Source organism: Bubalus bubalis, chromosome 15 (genome assembly GCF_019923935.1).
Source record: "Bubalus bubalis isolate 160015118507 breed Murrah chromosome 15, NDDB_SH_1, whole genome shotgun sequence".
In the NCBI taxonomy this organism is placed as follows: Eukaryota; Metazoa; Chordata; class Mammalia; order Artiodactyla; family Bovidae; genus Bubalus; species Bubalus bubalis.
Window position 1 is genome coordinate 64,035,495 of NC_059171.1, and position 9,031 is coordinate 64,044,525.

Genomic DNA, 9,031 nt, shown 5'->3' on the forward strand with positions numbered 1-9,031 from the left:
GTCTTGGTGATGACATAGAGAGGTGAGATGGGGAAGGAGGGTGGGAGGAAGACCCTAGAGAGAGAGGATATATGTACATATAGCTGATTCACTTTATGGTACAGCAGTAATGAATGCAAGATTGTAAAGCAATTATTCTCCAGTAATAAAATTTTTTAAAAAAGGAAACAACACCCCCATAAATGGAGTCATCTGTGCTAAGCCCTCAGTCAGCAAACTGAGACTTAATAATTAAACTAAATGCAGTTTCAGCCTCTCCCAGAAGTGTGACTGGTCAGTCTGGAGTTACCTGGCCATCATTAATGACAATTTGTGATAGATCCCCTCCTTATCCCAAAGTAAGGTGATATTGCCTTAAACAACCAATTCTTTGGTACAAACTTTCTTCCCACCTCCTTCTGCTCATAAAAGCCTTTAATTTTGCGTGACTCCTGGGATCTCTTTTTACTTGTTAGGTAGTATGCTGCCTAAATTAATGATTGAATATGCTATTATTGTTGTGTGTGGGTGCTCAGTTTTGTCAGATTCTTTGAAACCCCATGGACTGTAGCCCACCAAGCTCCTCTGTCCATTGAATTCTCCAGGCAAGAATACAGGAATGGTTGTCATTTCATTCTCCAATTCCCAACTCAGGATTGAACCTGAATCTCTTGTGTCTCCTGCATTGGCAGGCAGATACTTTCCCAGTGCACCACCTGAGAAGCCCCAATTATTGAATAAAGCCAATTAAATCTTCAAATTTACTGTTTTGTTTTGTTTTAACATATTGCTCTGCTCCAAGAGGCATCACTCACATTTTATTCCCTGTGGTCACTATCAGATCAGATCAGATTAGTCGCTCAGTCATGTCCGACTCTTTGCGATCCCATGAATTGCAGCACGCCAGGCCTCCCTGTCCATCATCAACTCCTGGAGTTCACTCAGACTCATGTCCATCAAGTCAGTGATGCCATCCAACCATCTCATCCTCTGTCGTCCCCTTCTCCTCCTGCCCCCAATCCCTCCCAGCATCAGAGTCTTTTCCAATGAGTCAACTCTTCACATGAGGTGGCCAAAGTACTGGAGTTTCAGCTTTAGCATCATTCCTTCCAAAGAAATCCCAGGGCAGACTCCTTCAGAATGGACTGGTGGATCTCCTTGCAGTCCAAGGGACTCTCAAGAATCTTCTCCAACACCACAGTTCAAAAGCATCAATTCTTCGGCACTCAGCCTTCTTCACAGTCCAACTCTCACATCCATGCATGACCACAGGAAAAACCATAGCCTTGACTAGACGAACCTTTGTTGGCAAAGTAATGTCTCTGCTTTTCAATATGCTATCTAGGTTGGTCATAACTTTCCGTTCAAAGAGTAAGTGTCTTTTAATTTCATGGCTGCAGTTACCATCTACAGTGATTTTGGAGCCCAAAAAAATAAAGTCTGACACTGTTTCCACTCTTTCCCCATCTATTTCCCATGAAGTGATGGGACCGGATGCCATAATCTTCGTTTTCTGAATGTTGAGCTTTAAGCCAACTTTTTCACTCTCCACTTTCACTTTCATCAAGAGGCTCTTTAGTTCCTCTTCACTTTCTGCCATAAGGGTGGTGTCATCTGCATATCTAAGGTAATTGATATTTCTCCCGGCAATCTTGATTCCAGTTTGTGTTTCTTCCAATCCAGCATTTCTCATGATGTACTCTGCATATAAGTTAAATAAACAGGGTGACAATATACAGCCTTGACGTACTCCTTTTCCTATTTGGAACCAGTCTGTTGTTCCATGTCCAGTTCTAACTGTTGCTTCCTGACCTGCATACAAATTTCTCAAGAGGCAGATCAGGTGGTCTGGTGTTCCCATCTCTTTCAGAATTTTCCACAGTTTATTGTGATCCACACAGTCAAAGGCTTTGGCATAGTCAATAAAGCAGAAATAGATGTTTTTCTGGAACTCTCTTGCTTTTTCCATGATCCAGCAGATGTTGGCAATTTGATCTCTGGTTCCTCTGCCTTTTCTAAAACCAGCTTGAACATCAGGAAGTTCACGGTTCACATATTGCTGAAGTGTGGCTTGGAGAATTTTGAGCATTACTTTACTAGCGTGTGAGATGAGTGCAATTGTGCAGTAGTTTGAGCATTCTTTGGCATTGCCTTTCTTTGGGATTGGAATGAAAACTGACCTTTTCCAGTCCTGTGGCCACTGCTGAGTTTTCCAAATTTGCTGGCATATTGACTGCAGCACTTTCACAGCATCATCTTTCAGGATTTGGAATAGCTCAACTGGAATTCCATCACCTCCACTAGCTTTGTTCGTAGTGATGTTTTCTAAGGCCCACTTGATTTCACATTCCAGGATGTCTGGCTCTAGGTCAGTGATCACACCATCGTGATTATCTGGGTCGTGAAGATCTTTTTTGTACAGTTCTTCTGTGTATTCTTGCCATCTCTTCTTAATATCTTCTGCTTCTGTTAGGTCCATACCATTTCTGTCCTTTATCGAGCTCATCTTTGCATGAAATGTTCCTTTGGTATCTCTGATTTTCTTGAAGAGATCCCTAGTCTTTCCCATTCTGTTGTTTTCCTCTATTTCTTTGCATTGATTTCTGAAGAAGGCTTTCTTCTCTCTTCTTGCTCTTCTTTGGAACTCTGCATTCAGATGTTTATATCTTTCCTTTTCTTCTTTGTTTTTCGCTTCTCTTTTTTTCACAGCTATTTGTAAGGCCTCCCCAGACAGCCATTTTGCTTTTTTGCATTTCTTTTCCATGGGGATGGTCTTGATTCCTGTCTCCTGTACAATGTCACAAACCTCATTCCATAGTTCATCAGGCACTCTGTCTATCAGATCTAGGCCCTTAAATCTATTTCTCATTTCCACTGTATAATCATAAGGGATTTGATTTAGGTCATACCTGAATGGTCTAGTGGTTTTCCCTACTTTCTTCAATTTAATTCTGAATTTGGCAATAAGGAGTTCGTGGTCTGAGCTACAGTCAGCTCCTGGTCTTGTTTTTGCTGACTGTATAGAGCTTCTCCATCTTTGGCTGCAGAGAATATAATCAATCTGATTTCAGTGTTGACCATCTGGTGATGTCCATGTATAGAGTCTTCTCTTGTGTTGTTGGAAGAGGTTGTTTGTTATGACCAGTGCATTTTCTTGGCAAAACTCTATTGTCTTTGCCCTGCTTCATTCCGTATTCCAAGGCCAAATTTGCCTGTTACTCCAGGTGTTTCTTGACTTCCTACTTTTGCATTCCAGTCCCCTATAATGAAAAGGACATCTTTTTTGGGTATTACTTCTAAAAGGTCTTGTAGGTCTTCATAGAACTGTTCAACTTCACTTCTTCAGCATTACTGGTTGGGACATAGACTTGGATTTCTGTGATATTGAATGGTTTGCCTTGGAAACAAATAGAGATCATTCTGTCATTTTTGAGATTGCATCCAAGTACTGCATTTCAGACTCTTTTGTTGACCATCATAGCCACTCCATTTCTTCCGAGGGATTCCTGCCTGCAGTAGTAGATATAATAATGGTCATCTGAGTTAAATTCACCCATTCCAGTCCATTTCAGTTCGCTGATTCCTAGAATGTCGACATTCACTCTTGCCATCTCTTGTCTGACCACTTCCAATTTGCCTTGATTCATGGACCTGACATTCCAGGTTCCCTTGCAATATTGCTCTTTACAGCATCGAACCTTGCTTCTATCACCAGTCACATCCACAGCTGGGTATTCTTTTTGCTTTGGCTCCATCCCTTCATTCTTTCTGGAGTTATATAGTGGTCACTATAGTGAAGAGAAAAATTTCCCTTTGTCCTTTCTAGGTTCTTGGTTGGTTAAACCATTAAAATAACATAAGATAGATTAACAAGAGAAAACCAAATTTAGTTATGTATTTATGGGAGTTCTCAAAAGACATGAAGACTGAAAAGACAGACAGGTAACTGAGGCTTATGTAAGATCTTGAGCTAACGAAGAGCTAGGACACTGAGTCACAAATGGGAGGAAAACAATTTACAAGAAAGCAAAGGAGGGACTTCCCTGATGGTCCAGTGGTTAAAATTCTGCCTGCTAATGCAGGGGACATGGGTTCTGTCCAGGAAGATCCCACATGCCAAGGGAGCAACTAAGCCCATGTGCCACAACTACTGAATCTGAGGGCAGCAACTAGTGAAACCTGTGTGCCTATAGCCTATGCTCTGTAACAAGAGGAGCAAACACAATAAGCCCACACACCACAACTAAAGAGTAGCCCCTGCTCTCCACGACTAGAGAAAACCCACAAGCAGCAACAAAACCCCAACACAGCCAAAAATAAATAAATAGAAATTATAAAGAAGGCATAGGAGATGTTTGGATCTCAAGTCCTAGAAGAGATGGAATAAAAAATCTATATCACAAAAGCACAAAGAATATATCCAAGTTTTATCCAAGGAGTCTCAGGATATATTTGCTTATTATCACAAGTCTAGAGTAATTATTTTTGAAATTTTCCTTCTTTTCCTTAAATTCAGAACATTGTACTTCCAGTGTCCTGATTTTTCTACATTTGCAAATCTCTGCAGGAAATAGGAAGCAATCTGAGTGAATTTTCAAGTTGCCCTCAGAGTTACACTTTTGTTTCTCAAAAGATTCAAGTTGCAAATATGTCTCTCTAAGCCCTATCTAAAGTTGGCAGAATTTTCTGAGAGTGGAGGTAAAAGAGGTTTATAATTCAGATCTGCTGCTGTCCAGGGAACTTGAATGATCCACAGTGGGATTCCAGGATACATCTGTAAAGGACATTGCACATGAAAGTCTAAAGATAACACAGCCTGTTTATAGAGACCTGGAAAGTAGGACGAGTCGTAAGGGGAAGCAGATTGAGCCATATCACCCATCTCGAGTGATTCTGATAAATTTACTTTCTGGATGTTTTGGGAGGGCTCTCTGAAAATCTTTTCAAGAAAGGGAAATACAGGCAGTTGGGTATTTCAGAGATTTTCTGGGGAGGTTGGAGAAGTTTGGGGATCTAAGGGAATTTGCCGAAGAATAGTACTGGATTTAAGTAAGAAGGTAGCCCAAAAGATCTTCCAGGGGGTCAAGGACAGGGAGTCGGGGAGAATGGGAATTTATATTAGAAGTGAACATTAAGATTTGTTCTTAACAGTTTCAGTGATCATATTTGGGATATTTGGTATTAGCTTTCATTACTAAGCTCTTAACTTCACAGTTTCAAAAATGTGGTCTGCTGCTGTATTAGCTAATAAATTTTTTACATTAAAAAAAATTTGTTCTTAGTATAATTCTTGTTTTTTATCTTATTAAGGAGTCCCTAGCCCTTACACTCCTTGGCATTCAATTTTCAACATGGTCTTTATGTAAGTACAAATAAAACAATTGTTTAGGCTGGGAGCTCTCTATTTTTTTTTCTTTTAAATATATTCAATTCAAAGGATTATGAGTTGGATCTGCTAATCACAATAGCTACTCAAGCCAATAAATCTTTTAAAGGCTTAACCATGGATACACTAGGCATCCCAAAGGAGAATGCAAAAGATATAGCCCTCACAAGATCCCAAAAGGTGACTCCCAGAGTTAACAAAGACCTTAATTGTCATAAGGCAGTAGGAAGGATGTAGTGAGAAGGATCTCTTCCGGTTCTCATGAGAATGTAAAATACCTCCAGTCACAGATGTGCTAATCTGTCAAGCCAGGAAGGCACTGGTAGAATGGGCTTTTCTACCACTAACAAGACAGTGGAGGTTGACAGGACAAAGGCTGCTTATGGAGTGGGACCCCTTATGGAATATTCCCCTGAGAGCTGACATGATCAGACAAAGATGATGCTCCCTGTGAATTTATGACCCTGAACCCAGCCTACTCAACTAGCTACCAAAAGCACATCAGTATATGTGCCTTCTGGCTTCAGAGGAAATATTCTCATTGAGAAAAAGAAATTCTCAGCATTTTCATTTCAACAAATCTCGCATGCCGAGATCTAGAGACTGATGCAGTAAGAAGTCTTACCTTCTGCTGTCTCTTGTCAGAGATCTCACAATCTCAGCTGTAGCAGCCCCACAGCAATGGACATATCAAGCTATAAGACAGTGGAACTTTTTTCTTCTTCTTTTATAGGTTCTTTGGCTCATTAAACAATTAAAGTGATATAAGATAGACTAAAAGAATGAATTAATCACTCCTGTAGACAAGCCCCATAAAGAAAGGAAGACTCAAAGGGCAGCCAGGTATTGAAGGTTTATGTAACATTCAGAGCTAAGGAAACAAAACAGGTAGAATGAGGGAATAGAAAGGGAGGAGATGTTTTGAAAACAAAGGTTACCTGGTTAACACAGGTAAGTTTCTCATGTAGAAAAGTATTTCTTTTTTAAATAATTTATTTTAATTGGCAGCCAATTACTTTACAATATTGTGGGTTTTGCCATACATTGATGTGAATCAGCCACAGGTGTAAATGTGTCCCCCAGTCCAAACCTTCCACCCTTCCACCTCCCTCCCCAACCCTCAGGGTTGTCCCAGTGCACCAGCTTTGAGTGTCCTGTTTCATGCATCAAACTTGGACTGGTGATCTATTTCACATATGGTAATATTCATGTTTCAATGCTATTCTCTCAAATCATCCCACCATTGCCTTCTCCCACAGAGTCCAAAAGTCTGTTTTTATATCTGTATCTCTTTTGCTGTGTCATATATAGGGTCGTCTTTGCCATCTTTCTAAATTCTGTATATGTCCATTAATATATTCTATTGGTGTTTTTCTTTCTGACTTACTTCACTATATAATAGGCTCCAGTTTCATCCACCTCATTAGAACTGATTCAAATGCGTTCTTTTTAATAGCTGAGTAATATTCCATGTTTGTCCTTTATCGAGCCCATCTTTGCATGAAATATTCCCTTGGACTGCAAGGAGATCCAACCAGTCCATTCTAAAGGAGATCAGCCTTGGGTGTTCTTTGGAAGGAATGATGCTAAAGTTGAAACTCTAGTACTTTGGCCACCTCATGTGAAGAGTTGACTCATTGGAAAAGACTCTGATGCTGGGAGGGATTGGGGGCAGGAGGAAAAGGGGATGACAGAGGATGAGATGGCTGGATGGCATCGCTGACTCAATGGACGTGAGTTTGAATGAACTCCAGGAGATGGTGATGGACAGGGAGGCCTGGCATGCTGTGATTCATGGGGTCACAAAGAGTTGGACATGACTGAGCAACTGAACTGAACTGAATATTCCATTGTGTATATATACCACAACTTTCTTATCCATTCATCTGCCAATGGATATCTAGGTTGCTTCCATGTCCTGGCTATTGTAAACAGTGCTGTGGTGAACATTGGGTACACATATCTCTTTCACTTCTTGTTTCCTTGGTGTGTATGCTCAGCAGTGGGATTGCTGGGTCATATGGCATATCTATTTTCAGTTTTTTAAGGAATCTCCACACTGTTCTCCATAGTGGCTGTACTAGTTTGCATTCCCACCAACAGTGTAAGAGGGTTGCCTTTTCTCTGCATCCTCTTCAGCATTTAAGGTTTGTAGACTTTTTGAGAGCAGCCATTCTGGCATGAAATGGTACCTCAATGTGATTTTGATTTGCATTTCTCTGATAATGAATGATGTTGAGCATCTTTTCATGTGCTTGTTAGCAATCTGTATGTCTTTGGAGAAATGTCTGTTTAGTTCTTTGGCCCATTTTTTGATTGGGTTGTTTATTTTTCTGGAATTGAGCTGCATGAACTGTTTGTATATTTTTGAGATTAATTCTTTGTCAGCTGCTTCATTTGCTATTATTTTCTCCCATGCTGAAGGCCATCTTTTCACCTTGCTTATAGTTTCCTTCGTTGTGAAAAAGTTTTTAAGTTTAATTAGGTTCCATTTGTTTATTTTTGCTTTTATTTCCATTACTGTGGGAGGTGGGTCATATAGGATCTTGCTGTGATTTATGTCAGAGAGTGTTTTTCTTATATTTTCCTCTAGGAGTTTTACAGTTTCTGATCTTACATTTAGATCTTTAATCCATTTTGAGTTAATTTTTGTGTATGGTGTTAGAAAATGTTCTAGTTTCATTTTTTTACGGGTGATTGACCAGTTTTCCCAGCACCACTTGTTAAAGAGATTGTTTTTTCTCCATTGTATATTCTTGCCTCCTTTGTCAATGATAAGGTGTCCATAGGTGCATAGATTTATCTCTGGGCTTTCTATTTTGATCCATTGATCTATATTTCTGTCTTTGTGCCAGTACCATACTGTCTTCATGACTGTGGCTTTGTAGTAAAATTTGAAGTCAGGCAGGTTGATTCCTCCAGTTCCATTCTTCTTTCTCAAGATAGCTTTGGCTATTCTAGGTTTTTTGTGTTTTCATACAAATTGTGAAATTATTTGTTCTAGTTCTGTGAAAAATGCCATTGGTAGCTTGATAGGGATTGCATTAAATCTATAGATTGTTTCGGGTAGTATATTCATTTTCACTATATTGATTCTTCTGATTCATGAACATGGTATATTTCTCCATCTATTTGTATCATCTTTGATTTCTTTCATCAGTGTTTTATAGTTTTCTATATAGGTCTTTTGTTTCTTTAGGTAGATTTATTCCTAAGTATTTTATTCCTTTTGTTGCAATGGTGAATGGAATTGTTTCTTTAATTTCTTTCTGTTTTCTCATCATTAGTGTATAGGAATGCAAGGGACTTCTGTGTGTTAATTTTATATTCTGAAACTTTACTATATTCATTGATTAGCTCTAGTAATTTTCTGGTGGTGTCTTTTGGTTTTCTATGTAGAGGATCATGTCATCTGCAGTGAGAGTTTAACTTCTTCTTTTCCAATCTGGATTCCTTTTATTTCTTTTTCTTCTCTGATTGCTGTGGCTAAAATTTCCAAAACTATTTTGAACAGTAGTGATGAGAGTGGGCACCCTTGTCTTGTTCCTGACTTTAGGGGAAATGCTTTCAATTTTTTTCCCATTGAGGATAATGTTTGCTGTGGGTTTATCATATATGGCTTTTATTATGTTGAGGTATGTTCCTTCTATGCCTGCTTTCTGAAAA